A 25,269-nucleotide genomic window follows, 5' to 3' on the forward strand; every position below is an offset into this window, starting at 1 on the left:
GGAGAAAAAAAAAAGTCGTTATGTTATGTTATGTTACCAAGTCCTGACACACTTCTATAACCTCCGCACCTACAATAAGGGGTGGGAGAACCCCTGCTGTCCCTTCCCTTCCTTTTTTTTCAAGATGCTGGGATGATGCAGGAGAAGGTCCCAGGTGCTCTTCTCTACTTCTGACAAACGGTGCTGGCTGAATCAAAGTAGCAGGAAATGGATTACTTCTGAAATTAACTTGGCCCTGGCTCAGCCTAACACCTCATTAGTCAAAGGCAGACTGGGGTGGAGGGGAGAGGCTGTAGTCTTGTTCTTACCACACACCCCCACAACCTTGATTAGCGCTTGCCTTCCGCTGGCTAGAGAGCTGCCACCTCAGGGGATCAGAGAACCCCAGGCTCCATCTGGAAAAGGAAGCAGGCCGTGACAACCACAGCAGCTGCCTGATACACTCTCTCCCGGCCTGAGGATCCTCCAGCCAGCCAGAAACACCTCGTTTCTCCATTCGAGTTCTGTGTACCTCTGTTAGACACAACTTGACACTTGGCTTTGATTTCTACAAGGTGAAAACCACTACACAGCAGCTACACTTGGGAGCGGCATGGGTAACAATTAGAATATATGGCACTGTCATTCACTACAGAAAAGTCTCGGGAAATTCCGGAAGGCTAGCTGTCCAAGTTGCTGCACTGAGGTTATTAGCTGACATAAATTAAGCTCAATCCCCTCTTCTGTCAGGATCATTCTCCAAAAGGAAGTTACATGCTGGAACTTGTCCCAAATGCTGAGTAGACATTATCCATTGACAGCAGCCAGTTGGCTAAACGCATGGCTAAACACATGTCCATGTCAGCGCTGGGGAGAGGGCGGCTCTGGATACAGGGGAGGGCAGGAATGACTGGTGGGTGGGACGAATCTCTGTCCTTTTCTTGGTACCCACAGGTCTGTTACCAGAAACCTCTGCAAGTGTCACGAACTCTCAATTACTCTCTGATTGAATTCTGTAGACCAAGCTGGATATGGAGAAATGAGTTCAGGCTGCTGGGGAAGATGACTGTTCCTAATTTCAATGATGAACACCATTTTAAAGCACAAGGGGATTTACAGCCTCTATCTGTACCAGACGATTCTCCACACTGTTTGTTCATTAGCAACCAATTGGGACCTTTCCAGAGAGGGTCAACCAAAGCAGTGTCTGGAGAGACGAAAGCACAGAGGACGTGAACTGGCCAGCTGAGATGCAGTATGAGTTTGGTGTCATCCCCCAGGGTACCCATACAATTCTTTTTTCCCTGATTTAAAAAACGATGTATCAAAATTGGAATCACTCACTCATGTGCATATGTAACAGTCCATATCCATGTGCTCCTTATGGCCCCAAAGTTCAGTGACACACGGTTTGAAAAATAATTTCAATATACTTTTCCCTACAATAACTATATACCACATAGTACTTTAGAGGGATGAGGAGGGATCAGGGGGTGGAGAATATGATTAAAAGGACACTGATCCCTAAAATAGAAGGAAAACACCCAAAGCAAAGCTTTTGAAAATATGATCTGCCTGCTAAATGTGCTTTAACTTCAGCCCTTTCCTTGTCATCTCATGTGACTGGCTGCCCTGCTCCTTACAGCCCCAGATTACTGGTTTTCCATGACATACTGGCCTGGGAGGCAGCTGCAGAGCTCCTGTAAGGCCACCAGCGTTGTCTTCAATAAACCTGCACAAAACACTCAAGAACCTGTGTGGGCGTTTTCTTTGTTTGCTGACACTGAAGAGCAATTTGGGATGAGCCCTTGATTAAAAAGGGAGGGTGAAGAAGGCTCTCTGAGCACTTTGTTCTATAGCCTACCTTCCTTCCATGGCCACTCCCTGGCTTCTGACAGGCCATCCTGTATGTAGAAAGAGGGACAGCAGGCCGACTACAGGTGATATCAATCAGCCCCTCCCTGGCTGCTGAGCTAGAAGGTCTCCAGCAGCTACACCCTCAGTCTGAAAAAATCTTGAACTAAGCAGCCAGCATTAGGAGAGAAGAGGCTGCCTGCCTAGATGCCCCAGAGGCTGACCTACCTGGGCTCATCCTGGGTTGCCCAAGTCTGTGGCTGTGGACAGCGAGAGATGGGAGGATACCAGAAGCTTCCCTAACTCTGTCACTATCACAGACGCAGGATTATAGCAGACAGCAAGAAAACATAATTTGAGGACTATCTAACCCTCTGTCCAGAAAGGCTATATCCCGCATGAGAAATACAAAGCGCTCCTGATGTGGACCTGGGGCCTGTGGCAGCCAAGAGCCATATGCCACATCAGCCTGAAGACACCCAACACCCAATGGCCCTGAAAACACATTCAACACAAAACAGAACTGAGGCTCATTTCTCCAAGATCACAAAGATCTGAAGGGTAGCTTTCATTCGGTGGGAACCAAACTTGACCTGACCCTTCAGCTTTTAAAGCTAACATCTGGAAGTCATACTGTTCATCTTAGTGTCCTCACCCACAGTTAAAACCTCACATCTGCTTACACAGGGAGGGGTTTGGGTATCTCGAGACTCAACATACAGGACCCAGAACAATTTGCACAAATGCCGTCATTGAAGATGACAGCCAACACCTTGCTCTAAGTGCTATGAAAGCTGTAACACTGGTTCCTGTTTACTGACTTGTTTACAAAAATCCACAACAATCACTGCCCAAGAGGAACACTGGGAAAGCTTGTCCCAGACCCTGTGTCCTTTATCTCTCACTAGTGCTGGTAGGCAGGGCCCTGAGGGCAGCTGAACCAGATAACAACCGCCTTAGTGGCCAGCTCTGCCCTTCCACGGCCCCCCACCCACAAGCCCGAGGAAATAGCCAAGTACGGGGGGCAGGGAAGGTGGCTGCAGGAGCTGGGGGCAGAGGGAGGGAGGCAACCTTATATCCTGCAAGCAGTGCCCACCCTTGGCTGAGGCCCTGTCTCACCAACACAACCACCCCTCCAAACTCTAAGAATTAAGCAGGGGCTGAACTTTTTTTCAAGGAATTTCCAAAGGGAGATAAAGCAATGCTGAAATCCACATTCAAAGGCTGAGTCCTTCACATTTTTATTCAATCCCTGTCAGACAGAAATGCTGCTTATCAGTTTTATCTATTTGTTTTATTTTTTAAAAAAAGATTTTATTTATGAGAGAGAAGAGAGAGAGCACAAGCGGTAGGAGGGGCAGAGCCAAAGGGAGAAACAAACTCCCCACTGAGCAGGGAGCCTGACACAGGGCTAGATCCTGGGGACTCTGGGATCATGACGTGAGCTGAAGGCAGACACTTCACCCACTGGGCCAGCCAGGCGCCCCCAAGCAGTACTATTTAAAGTTGGCAAAGCTTGGCAGCCCTGGATACTCCTGGACTTCAGTTAAACATTTTCTTGTAGATCCCACAACCCCAGCTTGAAGGCTCACCCATAGTGGCAGTTTTAGTAAAGCCACAGACCGGGGCAAGCAAGCCTCAGCTCACTTTTTACGTCACTTACAAGAAATATTTTAAACTTTCTTGCTCATTTGAATTTCAAATTGCCAAAGGTTCAAGAAGAAACTAAAACTACTCACAAGCTTTGGGGTTGGAGGCCTATGACATGACCCACTGGTGCGCAGCCATCTGCGCACACACGTCCTTCCCGGCGCGCCTGCCCACCAGCTCTGGAGGCTGTGCTGGCCGCGGAGTGGTCCTGAGGCCCAGGCAGGAGGAAAATCAGAGACTGCTCCTACACAGGAGCATGGGCTCCAGCAAACAGAACCTACCCGAGACCTCCCAAAGCTTCCTGAAGAAACCTGGCAATGGACACTCCCAACCCATCAACAGAAACCACCTGTGATCCACGTGCCTATTTAAAGAACAGATGACAAATATTCCTGACCCATGTGTCTGAAATGACCAGGCAAGCTCATTAGAAAAAAGAATCACATTTTTTTCCAGCAAGGTAAAAGTTTCTTAAAGCTCAGGACAGCAAGCTGACCTCATAGCTCATTTCTAAGTGCGTGCTGGGATCAGTAGGCAGCTACAGGAAAGCTTGCTGGAAAGCATTAGCCATTTATACCCCCACCAGCAGCAACCCCGGATTACACCACATCTAACTGACCCAACGCCCAAGGCAGAATTTGCAGCACAGAAATGTATTAAAGGATCTTATTGCATTTTATTTCATCAGACCCATGGTACGGGCAAAGCAGCTGCAGGTGTTTCAGGAATGGAATAGGGTCCGCTTTACATTTTCCTCCACCTCTGGCTCTGCATGGTGGAGGGAAAAGCATCACACTCCAAGAAGCAGCACTGCATATCCTGGCTCACGAGCCGGCAGGCACAGTGCTTAGCTAGGCTTGGGGAGAGAACGGGTGGATGGACATCAGTCTGTCCATTCCTCAGAGGGAAGGTGAATTTGCAATTTGGAAGAGCGTATTCTACTCGACAATTTAACAAAAAGCACTAAAACATACCAAGACAATTCTAAAACAGAAACAATCACTTGTTTTCCCCCAAACCAATTAAAATACCAGTTAGACACAGCTAAATGCTAGCACAAGAGGCAGTATGACAGAAGGCAGAAGACGGGGTCTCTGTGCGACGAGCTTCTCACGCGGCTATGCACACTCAGCCCGTGGCTCTGAGAGAACAGTCAGCAGCAGCGGAGAGAAAACTGTCCTGGTCCAGCGTGACAAAGCTCCTGACGCAGTCTGCACATACGTCATTGTAAAAGTATAAAAAATTCACCACTCTGGGTATCCTTTATCACTCTCTAGATGGCTCCATTCTTGCAAAAACTTGAATGATCTCTTTCCTCTCCCCTGTCCCAGTAATGTCTCCTGTCACCCAGCTCAGGAGGCCTCCCTTTCCTTGACCTGCCCCCCTGGTTCTAGCCTCCCCCCACCCAGGAAAACCTAGTCTATTTTTGGCTCCGGGGGTGGGAAGTGGGGCAGGGCACCTGCACCAGAAAGGATACTGGGCCATCAACTCTGACTTGTGCAAACCCCACTCCAAGCAAGCCCTATAACACCTCAGCGCCCAAGAGAAGGGGGCTGGCTGCTGGCTCACCTTCTGCTAGGCTGTTTTATCTACAGATGAACATATATTTAAAAACTAAGAGAAAATGGCTCTAGGTGGTTTTTGCCACAGAAATACCGACTTGCTTTTTCAAACACCATTACATTTCAGTAGCCGAGAGCATTAGCCTCTTGATACCTTGGGCAGTTTTAAGGATCTGGAAAACCCTAGGAGGTACTGCTACTCTGGCCTCCTCTCCATTCCCTCCCCCCACACCACCAGCCTCTCAGGGCCTCAGGAGAATAGTAAGGTACTGACAGGAAACTTCTATTTCTCAGGTGACCTTATCGTCCTCTCAGCAGACTTGAAATTTGTTTGCCTTTCTCTTTCAGCATTACCTTGTCCTTTAGAAGATTACCTTCTCAAATGGAGCACTCTCCTAAAAAACTAGCTCCAAAGCTGCAATGGAGAAAAGAAAAAGGGCCCCACACATCCCACCCAAGAGCCACCGAGGGCACTGTCTGGGTGCAAAGGAGCAACTCTGCTACCAGGCCTGCCAGAGAATGGTGACCTGTTTAGCCAGTGCTGAAGACTACACAGGCAAGTCACAGAATATCAGTGGTGCTCGAACTATAAATGCTATGTGTCTCTCTCCAGAATAACACTTGGAAAAGAAAGGAATACATCTCCCATTTTTCTCTGTTGGCCTCCCACTTCATGTGGTGAGGTCATGGGAGAGTACAAAGATGACAGATTGGATGACAGATTGGAGTTGGAGAGATCAATGGCTTAGTTGCTTAATTGCTGCTAGGGCAAGTCCCACAAACAGGGTAATCTCAAGGTCTCTTTCTGGATAACCCAGTGAAAAGCTTGTGCTTTGGAACCAAAGTACTGGACTCAAATTCTAGCTGCCCTGCTCTGACATTTAATCTTTTAGAGCCTCAGTTGTGCCTCTCATAAAATGGGGTTACAGACATGAAAGCAGCCAGTGCAAGGCAGGTTGGTTGCTGCTGGGATGGCTCTTCTGACTTTTGTTACCCCCTCACCTTACACAATAAAACTAACACACTGGGACTTCAAGGCTGGGAGCCCCTTGCCCTGTTCCTTCCTCCTACTCTTCCTCCCCTTCACCTCTCAGGCTACTCCCTGGTTTCCTTCTCCTAAGTGAAGCTGCTACTGACACAGGAGAATGAATGTGAAATCTTCCTCTGGACACACGATGCACTTTCCTCTGCCCCCTGCACAAACCTCTCTGTCCCGACTACACAGGCACAGTAAGTGACAAGCTCAGTAAAGCCTTCTGTTGAAGATATGCAAATGTTAGAGAAACTTGATTTAAATATATGAAGACTACACAGGGCAGCTGAGAAGGCACTCACTGGTTAGGGACACCATAAAAGGGACCTGGAAACTTTCCAAGGACAGTGGAGAGCAGCTCCTCTGCTCCTGTGGGGGCTTCTCCACAGCTATGGCCGTGACTTCTGCAAGCCCCTGTCACAATCAGAGGCAGTGCATGTGTGTTTCCCAGTTTGGTCACGTACTGACTGTGCGCTGAAGAGGCCGTGTCTATCTCCCTGAGGCTGGTGGGCTGGGAGCTGCAGTGGAAGGAGGAATGAGAGAAAGGAACAGACTCTAGACACTCAGAACAATTATGCTTTTACCCAAACTGCACCAGTGTCCCGTGCACTTGTTCTGTGCTTCTTTTAAGAATGAGAAGTCTCTCTACATGCCTCTTGTTTTCACATTAACTCAAACAGGTCATGCTGAGGAGCTCAAGAGTTTAAGTATGCTCTTTTCTATTTTCACAAAATGTAAGCCTTAAAAGTCACAAGTCCCACAACAGACATCTGTTCGAAGCATGTCCACCGTTCGAAGCATGTGCAGAGGGGAGGGCAGAGAAGCTGACTTCTTGATTCTCCATTTTTAAGGTTAGTTAATTTAAACACAGCCTCTCCTGGAGGGCAAGAGGCTTATTCAGCGGCAGAAGATTGTTTCAGCTGTAGACAGGAGTTCAGGCTTGAAAAGAGACTACAGACTTCATACAGTTAAAACCCCCAATGAATGGACAGCCCACCCCAGGATTCTAGAGACTTCTTACCTGGCTGTGTGGGAGAAGCGGACCTCACAGCCCAATTCCCCTTCACCTGGAGAGTGGGTGGGGAGGGGGCTCAGATACAGTTAGAGTCTGGCTATGTAACAAGCTCCATGAATGAAGCCTGCTCACTGCTAAATCCAATGGGCCCTTTTCAGTTCTCCTTGATAGCATCTGGAACAGTTAACTACTCCCGAGGAGTCTGTGACTACTCCCATGGGCACAGGCTACTTTTTCTGGTTTTGGTCTTCTGCACTAGTGTTAGAATTACTCAGTGCTGGACTCTCTTTTTGTCTCACCCCATAATTACCCCAGGGTTTAAAGCCCTAACCATACATGCCAACAACTTTGAAATTTCTCTCTCTGCTCCAGACCTCTCTCTTTGGAGGTCTATGCCTCTGGATCCCCTTATCTACTAGATATCTTGGATACCTTAGACTTAAGGCATCCAAAATGGAACACTTGCTACTTCTTCAGCAATTTGCTTCTCTTTCAGTGTCCCCCACTCTAATAAAGAATGGGCTCACCTTGCTGCCAGTCATTCATGACAGAAGCCTAGGTCATCACTGATATCTTCCTCATTCTTCAACTACCAAGTCCTGTGTATCCTATTTCCAAAAATCAAATTCCTTCTCTTCCTTCCATCTCTATCACTGCCACCCAGTCAAAGCCACCAGTATCCCTCACCAGGGCTACTATAATAGCCTTTTCTGGGTGGCTGACGACCTCAAATCCATCCTGCTCACAGGAGCCACAGTGATTCCACACACCCCCGTCTCTGATAATCACACTTTTATTTAAACCCTTTAATGGTTTCCCAAGAAGGAAAGTCAATTTCACCACCTTCACTCACTCTCATGCCTTTCAGCCCTGGCCCCTGTACTCTATGTTCTAGACACACTGCCCTAACCAAATTCTGGCTTCTTCAGCTTCAATGGCTTTTCCTCAGGAAGACCATCCTAGACCTTCAGACTAGTCTAGGGCCCTATTATCCACTGTTCATGGCATCCTGGACTTTTCCTTGAAGCACTGGTCATAACTATAATTGTAGGTATCATTTGTGTGTAATATTCATTTAACTTATTTTCCTGTCTAGGTTTCATAAAAGTAAGGATTATACTTCTATAATTTAATGCCTCGAACAGTGGGTGGTTCACTCAGAATATTTCGACTGAATGATGTAGGAGAGGCTAGTTACAGACAGACTGTTTTCGGTACCTCTGCGGGTAAGTAAAAGCCTGTCAAGAGGTCAAGTGGCCAAATCCCATCTGCTCACCCTCACCTCTCTCAGTAGCATGTGTCTCCTCTCCCTCTCTTACAGGATCTTCCCCTCAGCTTCTGTAGTATTCTGGGATATTTCTGATCTTCCTTCCACCTTGCCAGTTGCAGCTCTCTGAAATCCTTTACTGGCCTCCCTTCTGAAACCACCAGAGAAAGTAGTACTCTTACATTTTCATATATTCCTCCTTTTAAGTAAATCTCATCCAGACCCAAATCTTCAAGTACAGTCTAAATGCTGATGCATCTGGAATTTAGATTTCAACCACAAATTCTTCCTCTAAACTCCTATATCCAACGTACTCCTTGGAAAACACACTCAACTAGACTGGTTAACAGGAATCTCAACTGTAACATGTTCAAAACAGAACTTTTAGTCCTCTTGACTCCGTTATTGGCTGGTCTCCTAATCTTCCCTGCATCTGTGAATAATGGTACATCCACACAGCTGCTCAACCAGGACTCCTTGATTCCTCATTCCCTTACTCCTCACACCAACTTTTAGTAGTCTCATTGGATTTATTTCTAAATGATGTTCTGAATCTGCTCTGCTTCTCTCCATCATCTCACGGCAAAGGTCCTGTGGGAAGAATGAGTACAGCATGCTGACGGAAGAGAACAAAGGCCAGCAGGGCTGGGATGGAGTGAGACCAAGCCTCCACCATGGTTAGCAAGAGCCCACAACGAGTTGCCCTCTTCTTCCTTTGCTGCCCTCCAAGCCTTCTCTTTCAGAGCAATTAAAGGGATTTCTTTTCTTTTCTTTCTTGGTAACTGACTTGAGATGTACTTTTTAAATATTTGTTAATTAATTCCTGTTTGAATAGGTAATACATGAATATAACAGAAATTCAATTTGCATGAAATAATATTCAGCAAAAAGTTAGTCTCTCATCCCATTCTCTTAGTTACCCTCCCCAGAGGCAAAGCTACCACCACTACTACCAGTTCTTATGTATTCTTGATAGTCTATGCACAAGCATTATGTTTATCTCCCAGAGGGACAAAAATGTAATATAAAATGTAAATCAGATCACACCACTCCTTTGCTTAAAACCCTTCAATGCCTTCCCACTAGTTTTAGAGTAAAATTCTAAGTCCTTACAAAGGCCTACTTGTCCCCCCTTCTAGTCCTGACTGCTTCTCCTCACGCACTGTACTTCAACCACAGGGGCCAGCTTTCTGGTCCCAATCTGCCCAGTTGTTCCTGCCTCAGGCCATTTTGCTGCTGTTCTCTTGATCTGGGGCACTTTCCTCCTAGTTCTCTGAATAGTCCTCCTAGCTTTTCTGTATCAGCTCAGCTTTCACCTCCTCCAGATGCTAGCCTCCCCCACCCCAACTTGCCCTTCTCATTCTGCCATCCTGTTACACCAGAGCACTTACTCCCATTAGGAAGTATCTCATTTATCTGTTCCCTTGTTTACTGCAACTCTCCCCCAAAGAATAAAAGCACCATGAGGTTAGGGGCTTTGTCAGTTTTATTCCCTGCTTTTCCTCTAGAACTCACGTAAGTAAACTGAATAAATAAATAATTTGAGTCAACATCTGACTCATTAAAAACAGAAGAAAATTACTTCTAGCAATAAAAGAATGCTAATGCTGGTAACTTTGCCCCTCCCCCCCACTCCTAGAGAGAGCAACACCATCACACATTGTATCTCCAATTACTCCAGTGAACAGAAGCACAGTGAGCACAATCTGAAACTATTATTGTCTGGCTTTGGATATTCTGTTGTTCTGCAGTAGCAGGTTTACTTTCCTAATTATGCTTTCCCATTGCCATTATTAATATCAGCCTATACTCCCTGAGCTCACTGAGAGGCAACCCAGAAATGTCCAAGATGCCATGAGACGCTCTCCTAGAGTTAAGAAACTTTGCTGTAACTCATGAGCACAAATGAGCTGAGTACATACAGATAATGAAGAACTGAACATCATCACCCAAATTCCCACTGATATTCATTTCCTACTCCACCCCGGCATTTTGGTAAATTACTCCAGATTCCGTGGAAAATTAATCCTGAGCTAACAATCCAAAGAAAGAGCAGTTTAACTGATACAAGAGCATTAACACAAACCAGGCCCTTTAATCTGTAAATCTGGAAACCTTCCCTTCCCAGGCGCACCTGTAACACTGCAGGGTGCCGCTCTAGAGAGCACACGTCATCCCATGTCTTAATCACAAGGATGCACAGACCCTGTGGTGTGCTGACGCAGAGCTTCCATCTCCCAGGGGCCTTGGGGCAGACATGGTTCAAGAAGAGGAGCATGTGATCAGGGAAATACAAATTAAAACCACAATGAGATACCACCTCACACCAGTCAGAATGGCTAAAATTAACAAGTCAGGAAATGACAGATGCTGGCGAGGATGCGGAGAAAGGGGAACCCTCCTACACTGTTGGTGGGAATGCAAGCTGGTGCAACCACTCTGGAAAACAGCATGGAGGTTCCTCAAAATGTTGAAAATAGAACTACCCTATGACCCAGCAATTGCACTGCTGGGTATTTACCCTAAAGATACAAACGTAGTGATCCGAAGGGGCACGTGCACCTGAATGTTTATAGCAGCAATGTCTACAATAGCCAAACTATGGAAAGAACCTAGATGTCCATCAACAGACGAATGGATAAGAAGATGTGGTATATATACACAATGGAATACTATGCAGCCATCAAAAGAAATGAAATCTTGCCATTTGCGACAACGTGGATGGAACTAGAGGGTATCATGCTTAGCGAAATAAGTCAATCGGAGAAAGACAACTATCATATGATCTCCCTGATATGAGGGAGAGGAGATGCAACATGGGGGGTTAAGGGGGTAGGAGAAGAGTAAATGAAGCAAGATGGGATTGGGAGGGAGATAAACCATAAGTGACTCTTAATCTCACAAAACAAACTGAGGGTTGCTGGGGGGAGGGGGGTTGGGGTTATGGACATTGGGGAGGGTGTGTGCTATCGTGAGTGCTGTGAAATGTGTAAACCTGGCGATTCACAGACCTGTACCCCTGGGGAAAAAAATATATATTTATAAAAAATAAAATTTAAAAAAAAAAATCAAAAAAGAAAAAAAAAAAGAAGAAGAAGAAGAGGAGCATGTGAGTGTGTGGAGTGGCCTGCTGCTAGACAGCATAATCCCGTGAGGAAGAGACTGGCTCAGTGCCTCAAAACACAAGCGGGGTGCCAGAAGACAAGGCCGCCATTACCCACAGGGATGTCTTCAACAGCAGCAGCCACTGCCTGCTACCTCCCACTCTACGGCCCAAGAACAATCCATCTGCATCCAAGCATTATCTTGACTGGTATTTAGAAAATTTTGGTCACAGGGTGCATCTAACACCTACACGACATGCTTGTCCCTGTGCCTCTGCAGGCCCCGAACACTGCTGTGGAGAACTCGCCAGCATAACTGAAGTGGGCCTGGCTGTATGCCATAATAGAGCCACACAGGCCAGTGCCAGCTGCCTCCCAGTCACCCACCATGATACTGCATATTTTAGCAGGTACAAGAGCTGGTGAGGCCCCATGATCATGGACTAGGAGGTACCCAGAGCAAAGAGGGATACTCCTTGTCATCTCTTCCTTCCAACAATGTTCCAGGCACTTTGTTGTGGGCTGAGAATCAACTAGACAGATGGGCGGCTCTATCTCTCAACTCCACAGGTGACAATACAGAAGGAGAACATCCTTCAAATCTCAGGAAGAAAGAAAGAAGCAGGGGCACCCTCCCAAGCTCACACTACCCCTTGAATAAATGCCGGCCGACTTCCTGCACCCATCACACCTCCATTTCTGCCCTCTAGTCCTTCTCTACTTTGTTTCCTTCCACTTTCTCTCCAACACCTTTCCCCCAGCTCTTCTGTTTCTCGGAGTGCCTCAGTAGCTGTGGCTGCCCTGACACCTACTCTGACAGCAGAAGGTGTTTTCTAGCCTGCAGGCTTAAAGAAAGGCCACGCTTGGTGATGGTGGCGAGTATCCACACTGGGCAGCTTCCACGTGCGCACCTCTCATCAGTCTGCAAAGCACGTGGGAGAGGACTTCATGTCCTACTCGATTCTGCCTAACTCTGGGCAGGGATGGGAATAATGTCTGTGGAAAGGTGAGCTATTTCCTGGAGAAGACAGCTGACCCAATTATTTTAGGCACTTCTCCAGTGAATTATAGGGCTGACTCATCCACCCTTTCCAGTCTCTGGCCACTGAACTCTGTTCCAACACTCCACAGTGAGTCTAGACTACTCCCATCTGCAGTGTGATAGCTCTTCTTCCCATCAGCTTGACAGCGCCTTCTCTCAGCACTTACTCTCTGCCTATCTAGCACTTGTGTGGTTGGAGTCTGGGTCTCATGCACTTCATGGGCCCTGTCCCACGGACACTCTCCCTCATGGCACTGAGTTTCAGAGGCTGAACAGTTCTGGTGACATCACGCACTAAGAGCTTACATCCCACAAACACTGTGATGGGACTCTGGTTAGTGGGCAGATGAACTGTGTGCTAAGGTGGACTTCTCCATATCTGCCTTCTAGTCGATGATAATGCCCCCCAAACGCAGATTTCCTTTTGAGAACACTGGCTACAGTATCAACCAACGCCACAGAGCTTGTGTGGCTATTTGTCACAGTCTTATTCAGGCTCATTGCCAGCAACACGATAGCAAAACCTGAAGTGGTAAGGCTTTCTTAGAGTCTGTATCTCCAGGGCTCACAAGCAGAGGAGTAAGGACTATCTTATCAAAGCCTTGGTCTGCTTAGGTAAAAGCACTTTCCAGAAGCAGAAACAAACTTCACTGATATTGATCTCTTCAGAGGAAAGGTGCTTTAGAAATCTCATCTAATAAATAAAGGATTCAGGCTCTAGTGTTAGGCTGTCAATCCAGCAAGGAAAAGAAGCTATCAGGCTCAAGGAGTCAAAAGTATTTATTGGTCATCTGTGCACTGTTTACAGAGCTCTATTCTAGGGGCTGGGTGGAGGAAAAAGAAAAGGAAGAAGTCACAAGTTCCTGCCTTGAAAGACAGCTGGAGATGCGCAGAGAGGAAAACAGCTGAAGGACACACAAAGCAAAGCAAGAAATCAACTGCAAATAAAATCAATACAACCCAGCTATGTGCAATAAATCGGGAGCACCGAGGAGAGGTCAACTGCATAAGGTATCCTGGAGGAGGTAAGTTTTCAAGGAAAATGAGGACATGAATTAGCACTCAGGAGAAAATGAACATCCACACCAATAAGAATTAAGTGCTGCCATGTCTCATAATTACCCAGGCACAGTGGGAGACAAAAAGGTGGCAACACTATGGACCCTGTCCTCCAGAAGCATCTTATCTAGATGCAGGGACAATTAGTCCATGGAACACCACTGAAAAACTGCACTGGGATGACTCATTAACACCATCTCAAGACGTTCTCATATAGTAGGCTGCCTACGTTTGTACCATCCATTGTTCATCTCTGAACTGGGGGAGTGCTTAACAAATGGGCTAAGATCTATACGGTTGAAAATAAAGGTAACTCAGGCTGCTACTTCCTCACTGCTCAGAACGTCCGGGCCAGCAGGGGGACATGAACAGCACAGGATTCTGGGAGCTCAACAAATCTGGGCTTGCATGCCAGGTGCTCCCTTAGTATTTCTGAGTTACTCAACCTCAAAGCTTGTTTTCTCTTGCTATAAAAAGGTAGTACCATTTTACAACAAAGCTTTTATCAGGATCAAGTGATTTAACATAGGAGCAGGCATTCAGTATATAGCAGGTACTCAATAAAACTGTCCTTTCTCTGGGGCGTCTGGGTGGCTCGGTCAGTTAAGTATCTGCCTTTGGCTCAGGTCATGATCTCAGGGTCCTGGGATGGAGCCTCATGTCAGGCTCCCTGCTCAGTGGAGAGTCTTCTCCCTCTGCCTCAGCACCCCTCTCCCCACCTCATGCTCACCTTCTCTCAAATCTTTTTAAAAAAAGAAAAAGCTCTTCTTTTTCCTTCACGCAGAGGATCACAACTGCAGAGTTCACTCATTCAACTCAAACGTTTACTAGGCATGACTGCACTTCTACCATGGCAGGAGCCACCAAAGAACACTACATGGCCCCTGTCCTCCAGTACTTATGGTCTAGAAGAACAGACAGTTTTACATGTTCTGCAAAGTACAGCAACAGAGGTCAACCATGGACTTCACAAGAGAGACTTTTTAGCAGTCTTGGGAGATCAACAGGTAAAGAAGGGTTTTTGTTTAAAAAGATACCCAGATTTTGTGAGGGCCCCCATAAGGAAGACCGTGGAGACCCTGAGCCCACTCTGGCATTCCTATACCCACTCTAGTCTCCAATGTCCCACAGTAGTTCTTTAGTCCCTATGGACAGACTTGCTACTGGAGGAACAGGGTGCTGGAAAGCCAACACCCATGTTCAAATATCTGAAGAGCAGGCTTTCTCAAAGATAATTTGTGACAACTGACTCTGAAGGGCAGAATGAGGAGGAATAAGGCATGTTCTGTGAGAAGGCTGGTTTTGGGTCAGCAGATGAAGCACTAGGCAATCTAAGCTGCCTGGCAATAAGACACACCACACTCCCTCTGGGCTGAAGATGTGCGTGGCAGCTGGATTACGTGCCTATGTGGTGTCTGTGTCAGTTTGGGGGGGTGGGGCTGGAGTGGCACCAGATGGATAACTTCTAAGTCACTTAAGTACTTAGATTCTATGCCAGAGTGACAGGTTAGGCAGGAATGAGACACTGGTGTAGTTCTCTACAGGGGTCTCTATCTCTGTGACCTCCAAAGAGCTTATCTTATTCATGTGCAAGATGAAGGACAGGTTTTATTCATACAAACACATTCATCCCCAAAGTTGAGTATTTAATTAAACCATAAGCTTATCAAATATTTTTAATTAGACCAAGTAGGCAACACTACCCTATCTGATAGTATATATGTCTTGTATGCTTTCCACCCCGTACCAATAAAAATTCAAGGCAGATAAAAGTATGTAACAATAAATAATGCTAAGGTTTCCTACCTACAACTTATTCCTTCAGCCAAATATTCCACTGCGAAATCCTCAGGTTGCACATGAACCCTGGCTTCATGAATATACATGGAGACTGGCCCAGACATTCTCCCATTCACCCACTTGGGCCTGCCTTCAAATACTACTACAAAAGGCCTTTCCCCCAAAGATAACCAGTAGGCTCACCAGAGCACCACATTTCTGTGACTTCCAATTTTTCTTGTGTATTATTAGTTAGCACTGTCTGGGCACAACCATAGGCCACACACTCTATCAAGGGCAGTGGGAAACTACAGAATAACATGTAAGCCCGACCCTTAAGGATTTTAGAATCTAGCAGGCGAAAGGAGATCACGGGAGGAAGGCATATGAAAGAAGGGAAAAGAGCATGGAGCTAACTAGATCTGATATAAAGACTCTATGATGTGGATCACCTTACTTGATATGTACAGTAATTATATTTGGTCTTAAATTACCTTTCCATTTTCTATGGGGGGAAAATGAGCTATTAGATATACAGACAGTATATCAAACACTGGGGTATATTACAGTTACCTGAGCAACTGTACTTCTACTTTCTAAAGAAGCACCCCCTTCTATCCGGGGATTGGGAAATGCTGGTCTGAGGCCCACATTTATCAAGAAGCCCTGCTCATGAGGGAATCTTAGTAAGAATCTACTCAGCAGACTGGAAGCGTCTACCAGTATGTATCTGCATACAATGTACTGAACACAAATGAGTTTAACTATGTACATTAAAGGCTTTGGAAAGGGCATTTCTTTGGCAAAACTTTGTGAACAATTTGTCATCGATCTGACAGAAAAAAATTTTAAATCCTCTTATTTTGACTAAATACTACTGTAGGGGCACCTGGGTGGCTCAGTCAGTTAAGCATCTGCCTTCAGCTCAGCTCATGATTCTAGGGTCCTGGGCTTGAACCCGGCATCGGGCTCCCTGCTCAGCTGGGAGTCTGCTTCTCCTTCTCCCTTGGCTCTTCCCACCCTGCTCATGCGCGCGCGCTCTCTTTCTCAAATAAAATCTTTAAAAATAAATAAGTGCTACTTTATTTATCTCTACTACACCAACAGTCTAATTTGGTGACATTCTGCTGCGAAGAGTCCTGAGTCCTGGGCAAGATTTTGGAGGCCAAACCAAGAGAAAGCAAAAACAGGTGTATTAACACGAAGGAAAGACCAAGAAATCTTCTCGGTACTTCAGAAGACACAAGTAAGATTCAGTGGGGACAAGGAGACATCCAGGATGTGTGATGAAGAGCTCTAGTTAGGAAGGCCCAAGACCTCGTGATGGGAGGGACACTGCTGTGAGCTCTCACATTGGGCAATCTCTTCAGTCCCTGAGCTTTCTATCAAAGGCTGCAATCCTGAAATACCAGGATTTTGCAAACAGGTATAATGTTTGCATTATCACAGGTATAATGTGAGGCCAGTGGCAACCTTTCTGATCTCCATTTCCTCATTTATTGAAAAAAAGTGGGGTTGGATGAAATTACTGCTAAGGCTCCTAATCCTGGTGGTATGTGCTAACCAGTATATATTTACACACAAATTTTTGTGACTATGCCTTGTTGGCAAAAACATTTAATTCAAGCAAAGCATTCCCAAGCATCTCTCAAGAGTGGTTTGCTTTTACTACCTCAGGTGAGAATAACCTATAGCATCTTGGGTGTCTGTTAAGACACCGGCTTGATGAAAAGAAAAATAATCTCAGGTCGCAGACTTTCCCCATTAAAGATGGACAGACATGTTATAGAGAACCGTGAGCAAAGGGAATAATATGCTTCAACTATAAACAGAAATGAATTCAAGAGATGGTAAAACTTTTAAAACATAGTTTTGCTGATCTTTTTTAGGCCACATGGTAGCTCACCCTGGGCTATATCATCTGTTTTGAGGGAATGTATTTGAACATTTACTGTTTTCCTAAAATGCACTCAATAGCTACAACCATTAAGATTTGTCAAGGTTAAGGGGCAAAGGTGGGGAACAGCTCTTAAAAACAAAAACAAAAAAACTAGAGCAGATGGGATGCCTGGATGGCTTAGGTGGAATAACATGCAATTCTCTGAGTCTGAGCCCCACACTGGGTGTAGAGATTACCAAAAATAAATAAATAAAACTTTAAAAATATACAGCTAAATCATACTTAGTTGTAAAAGATGAAATTTTACCAAAGATCAGGGAGGAGGCAAGGAGATCCATTCTCAACTCTTCTATTCAACATTGTGGTAGAGGTTGTAGCCAGTGCAATGATTCAAGAAAAAGAAATGATAGGCATAAAGACTGAAAAGGCACTAAACTGTCTTTATATGCAATGACATGATCATGGATGTAGATAATCCTAAGGAATCTAGTGCTAATAAGTGAATTAGCAAAGTTGCAGAATTAAAAAAATCATACGCAAAAATTGTATTTTGAAGGGATAGAAAAGAACAATCTGCAAGTAAATATAAAAACTTCTGTTCACAACAGCATCAAAAAATTAAAATAGTTGGGAATAAATTTAACAATGAATATTTAAGTATGGACTCTTGATGAAGATAAATATGAATGACCAAAAAAACTTATGAAATAAGACACAACATCACCAGTCATCTGGGAAATGCCTGATGGGAAATTAATACACCACAGTAAAGTGGCACCACATACCCACTAGGACAGGTAAAGTTAAAATAAATGACAATATTAAATATTGACAAATTATGGGTAAACTAGAACCCTAATATACTGCTAATAGAATTTTCTTAAAATGCAGAATGTACACTGGTCATTCAACCTGGCAGTTTCACTTCTATATCTACCTAAGAGGAATTACAACATATATCCACACAAAAATCTGTGTATGAATATTTACAGCAGCTTTATTCAAAATATCCCCCAACTGGCAACAATCTAAATATATGTCCACTGGCAAATGGATAAACTAATGTGATATTACCCATACAATGAAATACTACCCAACATTAAAGAGGAATGAACTACTAATATGTAACAATGCGGATCAATCTCAGAAACATGCTACGTACACAAACAAGACTGTGTGTGTGTGTGTGTGTGTATACTGTATGAATCCATAATATTAAAATTCTAAAAAAGGCAAAATTATACCAACAGCAGATCAGTCATTGGTTGCCTTGAGGCTGGGGAAGGGGACTGTAGGGACCAGAAAGGGACACAAGGGAAGATTTAGAGGTGATTTAAAACATTTTAAACTCTGATTTTAGTGAGGGCTGTACAATTTAAATTTACCAAAACTCACTGAACTGTAAAACAGGTAAATATGTTATACAAATTCTATCCCCAAAAAATCTGTTTAAAAAAAAACCACCATGCACACGTTACTGGACAAAGAATTAACTAAAACTATTTATTCTTGGAACTAAAACAAAAGACATCAATAATTCATTTCCTTTCACAATGATCCATTTCTTTTCCCATAAAGAAGTATTTTAGCAGGGTAACTTATCCAAACAGCTTTGATAAAATTATTGTGCTGTTATTGCTGCTAAGATTGGACTACAGACAGATAGCTGGAAATTTGCTATCCAGACAGAAAATATTTCATTCTATGGGACAAGGGGGTCCCTTCCAATAGTATAAGAATGTGACACAGGCTTCAGCAGATATGCTCTGCATATTTTGTCTTTTAAAAGTTCAGTCTTTGATGCTCCTTTGCTGGGGAGGGAAGCTCTTCACGTTTCTGAATTCTCTCTATAGCCTTGTCAACGGACATATGGTAGGCTGGATCTCTGAGACAGTGCTGAACATGGAGTCAGTGTTCAGTAAAAGGCTTGATTTGTTTTGCTCTAACATCTCAATGTGCAATTTATAGAGGAGCAGAAGAGGGACTAATCTGTTTGGTTTTAGACTAGAACTTTTATACATTAAAGATTAAATGGGGAATACAGATAGCATACTCTTGTTTAGGTAAAAGTATAGTGAGAATGAAAGTAAGAAAGTAGCAAAGGTAGAAAATTTTCTCAGAATATTTCTCAAGATTTCCAACTACCCTTAGCTCTCATATATACAATAATTCCCATCAAAGATTTTTTGTTGTTGTTGTTCTTTGCTGTTGGGAAAATGGACAGGACACCTCCTTCTCTTGAGCCATAGATAACACATACTCAGTTGCAGTCTTACAAGTAATGGAAAAACTTTAGCTTTTCATCACCAGATTCAGCATAGAACAGGTTCCTAAAGGGCTGGGGTCTTGGTAACCACACACTCTCTCTATAACACATGGCAGAGCATGGACTCACCACTCAATGGAGGTAATGATAATAGTGAACCAACCAAACCAATCTCGGCATGATAAAAGACCTCAGGTGTTTCCCTGGATAGCAAGGTTTCCTGATGCATCCAGGCTAGAACTCTGTAATGGAATAAAGCCTTTAAAAGAATATAGTCAGCCAAATTTTCTTTTAGAGGGTAGAATGCCAAATCTTCCTGACAGGTTCAAGCCACATGTAGATGAGAGTTTAAGCAAAGGCACAGACACATGGACTAATCTCAGGTGATCTCTGGTGCTGGTGAAATGGACCAGCCTGGTAAGTTCTTGTCACCAACACATCTCACAGTTACCACAGCTCCTTGCCCCACTCTGGAACCTTAGGGTATCACTATTCACTCACTGTGCAGTCCTCTGTAGTGGCAGAGATGGCTGTGAAACAGGCCCATTTCCTTTTCACTTACTTAGTTCACATTTGTCCTAGACCATTCCTCTAAAAAATATTCATTAGCCTCCTGGGCTTTCCTCTGTGCTTAATTAAGAAAGGAAAATAAAAGTCATATTAGATCCTGCTTACCATATTCAAAGCCACTGACAGCTCCTCACTGCAAACCAACATCCAAACCCTACAGCCTGGAGTCTGAATTCCTACTGTCCCTTGTTAGTAGTCTCTCTTCACTCAACCCTAATCCAGCTGCACAGGGGTCACCTTCAGAAAACCATCTTTGCACAGGTAGTCCCTCTTTCCACACATCTAAATCGCTCTCTTCCTTTAAAGCCCCAATTACTGCAACCTACCCAGAGTCTTCCATAGTTGAAATTAATTTCTTGCTCCCTGTAGTCCTATAACACATGGCTTATACCTCAGTTAAAACTCTTATGGTAGGCCGCCCTGAATGCCAGCTGTTTCATGCCATGTATCTGCCTTCCTCATAGGCCCAGCAAATCCCTCTTGGAATTCATATTAAAGTCACCTCAGAGATCCCCAGAAAAATGGCTGATTGCAGGCCTGGCCATAGGTTAAGTACCAGATGTATTCAGAACACATCTTTTTTTTTTTTTTTTTTTTAAAAGACTGATTTTTTTGAGAGAGAGAGAGAGAGAGAGAGAGAAACAGAGGAGGAGGGAGGGGCAGAGGGAGAGAGAGTCTTTAGCAGACTCCGCACTGAGCATAGAGCCCGACTCGGGACTCAATCTCAGGAGCCTCAGAGATCATGACCTAAGCCAAAACCAAGAGTCGGATGCTTAACCGACTGTGCCACCCAGATGCCCCCGTAACATATCTTATTATGCCATGGAGTAAGGAAACACTCTGGGAACAATTTGACTACCAAAATAATTAAGTACAGTAATGAATTACAAACCACTGAAAAAAATATAAAAAGCCCATGAGCCCATAATAATAATAGATAAATAAATGGGGGAGAAGGGTCCTCACAAAAGAACACTGAATGCCAAACGAGAAATGTAGTAGGAGGGCTGGAGTTACAAAGATTATCATTCTGCAGTCATCAGAGTAAAGACTGGTTCTGGCAAGAATCATCAATGGATCCTAAATCTAGGAGACATGTTTGATGATGAGCAGGATTGTGACGTGGTCATAAACTGTTTTCCCAAAGAATGCTCACTAGCTACACGGTCAAAACAGTAACTACAGAATGGAGAAACTGGACAACACTCTGACTTGGGTGAGTGAATTAAAATTAACATCTACAATGAGGGGATGCCCTGAGAAGGGCACATCACTTCATAGTAGTCTGGCTTGGGATAAATAATCTGAATCTAATCATGAAGAAACACCAGACAAACACAAACACAAAATAAGGAGCATTCTATTTTCAAAAGGATGTGGTGGGCATAGTCTTAAAAAATATCATCATCAATAAAAACAAGGCCATAAAAATGTTTCAGGTTCAAAGAGTCTAAAGGGACATGACAACTGACCACCACCACCTATTCCAGGACTGGATTCTGTCCTGGAAGGGGAAAATGCTTTTATGAAAGACATTTTTTAGATGAACTGACAAACTGGAATATGGGTGGCAGATTTAGTAAAAGTACTGAATCAGTATCAATTTACTGAAGTTGATAACTGTGCTATGGTTATAAAATAATATCCCTAAGTCATAGAAAACAGATGTGATGTTTGCAACTTACTTTCAAATGGTCCAAGAAAACACTTTAAATTTCCAAATAAAAAGCTAGAATAATAGCTGGTGACCTTTCCTGAGGCCTCGGCATTCTGTTTTTAAAAGCTTCACAGGATGGAGAACTGTCCAGAGCAGCAGTTCTCAAAGCGTGGTTCCTCATACTAGCAGCATCAGCACCACCCAAATCTTTCAGTTGTTAAACATGCACGGGCCTACTGGGAGGTGGGTGGGCAGAAATCTGTGTTTTGCCACACCTTCCATACGGTTCTGATGCCCACTCCAATTTGAAACCATTGACCTAGACTATGAGTTCCTACATTCTATATTTCTAGATCCTATATTCCCCACAAAACCTAGCAAAATACTTCATGCATAGTCCCATCTCAATAAATGCTTGAAGAATTCAGATCAACAATGAATGAGAAAGCAAAAAATGACCACCGGAGATGAGAAACTACTCTGAAGGGCAGAAGCATCTCTCCTGAGTTTCTAAAGTGAACATAAAATTTATTTTCAAAGCACGAAAAGGAAGCCAGATTACTTAGGTTGTTAGTAAAAGCACTGCTGTCCCAAAAGGGAGCATATCAGCTTACAGTTTAAGTCACACTCAACTAAAAACAGGTGATAACTTATGCAAGCTCTTAGACTAGTATTTAAAAATTAATTCTGTGGTTCTGGATAGTAAGGCACAGCGATTACGAAGCCATGCAGCGTGTTTCATGCAAGATCGGCTTGGAGAACACAGCATTCACATGGCTGTGATGCAGTCCAGATCTGATGAGGATGGCCAGATTTCAGAACATCCTCTAGGTGGCATTTTCAGAGATAAGACTCCTGTAATGAGAATGAGCTGATCAATTTGCCTACTGAGTAGAAAATGAAACAAATAAATCCATTTTTATGCAACTGTTTTCTATCTTGAGAAGTTAAACTGTTGAAGATACTCTGGGATGCAGGCTATCAGCCCAGCCTCACCACACGCCTTTTCTAATTGGCATCCTGAAAGATTTCACAGGAAAAGGGTGTTACTTTGGTATTGTTGATTTAAAGGTTATCTAGTCACAGCAAGGCAGAGGAGAATTCATCTTCAAAATTCACCTCCTTATTGAAAGCCCATGGAGTATCTTGGCAATTAACAATTCCTATCACCTCTAGCTGTTCCCTATGTGAGAAGGCTCAAACTCGCCTTACAAATTGCTCTTTTGAAGATCAAAGGCAAGCTGAATGTGTCTGTGTGTGCTCTCGATGAGACTGTAATTTAATGGAATTTTTAGAAAAGGCTTGCTAGCAGTGTTTGGATGACAGCCCTGAGGCGGAGGATTCAGGGGAGCTTGGCCACTCTTCCCTTTGGTGCGTCTTCCCTCTCTTTAATTGGCACCTCATTAGAAATTAATGAAAATGACATCCTCTGTTCTTCCTGCTCTAGGCATCGAATGCTACAAAAAGGCCCATCACAATTCATAACACATTCAATTTATATAGCAATGGCTCTTAAGCATTATTTATGAGATGTGAATTTCTTGTCAGCAGTTAATAACCTGTACAGACTGGAAGGGGAATGGAAAAAGATTGTGAATATATATATTAAGAAAAAGATTTTCTGCAGTGGAGAAGTGTTCTGAGTTCAAACTACCTTCCCGAGTCTTTACTTCCTGTAGTAAATTACCATACCCCCCCTACCACACTCCCCACCCCAGTCCCAAATCTTTCAGGGCAGTTCAATGTCTCTTCAACACTCTTATGCATCCTCAAGGAAATAATGACACAACTCCCCATTTCCTAGAGAGAGCCGAGCAGACAGGCAGGAGGAACACAAGAGCTATTTGTCAAAGACAGTCTCAGAGGTGTAAGTTCCCACTGCTGTCCTTCATCTTTTAAAATGTGGCAGCAGACTCTGTCATTTTTCTGGGCATATAAGTGTAACACTCTCAGTGGGCCAAACTGAACTCCCGGCTCTCTCTAGGAAGGCTACATCTGGAGGGACTGCAGAAAGCTCAGGGCTTTTTCCCTAGCATTAAAATCAAATCTCTCTGTAAGTAGACCCTAAGAATTGGGCATAAGCCAAGGGATTATGTGTTAGATCATTTAAAAAGAATGCATGTCTGTGATAAACCCAACAGGTACTTTAGAAATCCAGCCTCCTGCCCAAGAGGTGAAGAACACAGTAGAATAATCTGAACTTACCAGCGACAGTCAACTGGGTTTCACTTAGGAGCACGTGAAATCATCTAACATATATTTCTAGATTTTATTCTGCTGGGTGCTTAAGACCATAGGCACTTTGGCGGTTTGCATCAAAGCTGAAGCATAAACTGGCACACCCGGTTATACCACCCCTGCATCTCTCAGTGCTAAAGTGTGAGTTCTCACTCCCTGCCTGACAAGGACAGCCACTGCCAGAGGCAAACGACACACTTAATGGATCAACTGCTTGATCCACTAGGGCAAATCCTGTGTAATACCCAGGATTCCATTACTTTCAAGAACAAAACAAGAATGTAAGGTACAGGAAAATCCCATGATTCTAATTTGGGAACAACCAAGGGCACGTGTTATAAAATCAACCGGCAAAATGGTCAGGTGGGCTTCACAACACTGATAACAGATGGAACACTGAAACCAGCCCCCTCCAATGGTTTGTGCGAAGACCAAAGCAAGAACTTGCAGACTATAAAAGATGAGACAAACCCTTCAATATGGGCAAGGCTGGTTAGCCACCATGCCCCAGAGTTTGCTCAGCTGACCACAGTATTCCTTCCCTATCTCACTGAGTGTTTAAGATTATCTGGCAGGGTTGATCAGGACGTAGTTGAAGAATAAGGTTCTGGCCTCTCTTGGGCCATGCCACATCCATGAACACAACGAAAGCTGCTGACAGCCTCTCCTCCCACCTTTTATCCTACCTCTCTTCTTTATACTTCCACACAAGCAATTAACAAGATAACTAAACGCCAAGCTTAAACAGTAAAAACTGGTCCAAGGGACTTCCCATGCTACAACAAACAGATTGCTGGTCTTGAAAGAAACAGGGGTTCCAACTCTGCTTCTATGAGAAGCTGGTACATCCTCCTTTCCTTCTCACTTCCAACAGGGTAAGTAACTGAGGCATGGGAGAAGCAATGGCCGCCTCTTCAGGAGATGAGAGATTTTGAGTTACTGATTTTCCAGCGGCTAAGAGAACCATCCAGTCCTGCCTGTCAGCATCAATACCTGCAGGGTGTCTATGGCTGTCCCAGGGGTAAAGGAGGCTTCTAAATCTTACTCCTAAGGACAAAGGACATAGGATTCTCAGTGTGAGAGCCACGTCTCCAGGTCTGCCTGATGACAGGTCTGTCCCATAGAATAATTTTATAATACTAAGCGTTAAATCAGGGAATAAAAACAGGAAAACTAAGTCAGCCTAAATAATGCAGCTACACAATTTTGCTTCTATGGGACATGATCTATGTGTTCAAAGGGAAAGAACTGGACTAAGTTTTGTTCTGCTGTGGGCAGGCATAAAGTTTTAAAA

General features: G+C 44.2%; 1 protein-coding gene across 1 annotated transcript in view; it reads right to left on the reverse strand.

Moving 5' to 3' along the window:
- The window catches only part of ZFAND3 (zinc finger AN1-type containing 3), a 340,568-nt gene that overhangs the window by 2,382 nt on the left and 312,917 nt on the right, over positions 1–25,269 (reverse strand). The gene's annotated exons all lie outside the window — the stretch shown is intronic.

Source organism: Lontra canadensis, unplaced genomic scaffold (assembly GCF_010015895.1).
Source record: "Lontra canadensis isolate GAN:19392208 unplaced genomic scaffold, GSC_riverotter_1.0 scaffold23, whole genome shotgun sequence".
NCBI lineage: Eukaryota > Metazoa > Chordata > Mammalia > Carnivora > Mustelidae > Lontra > Lontra canadensis.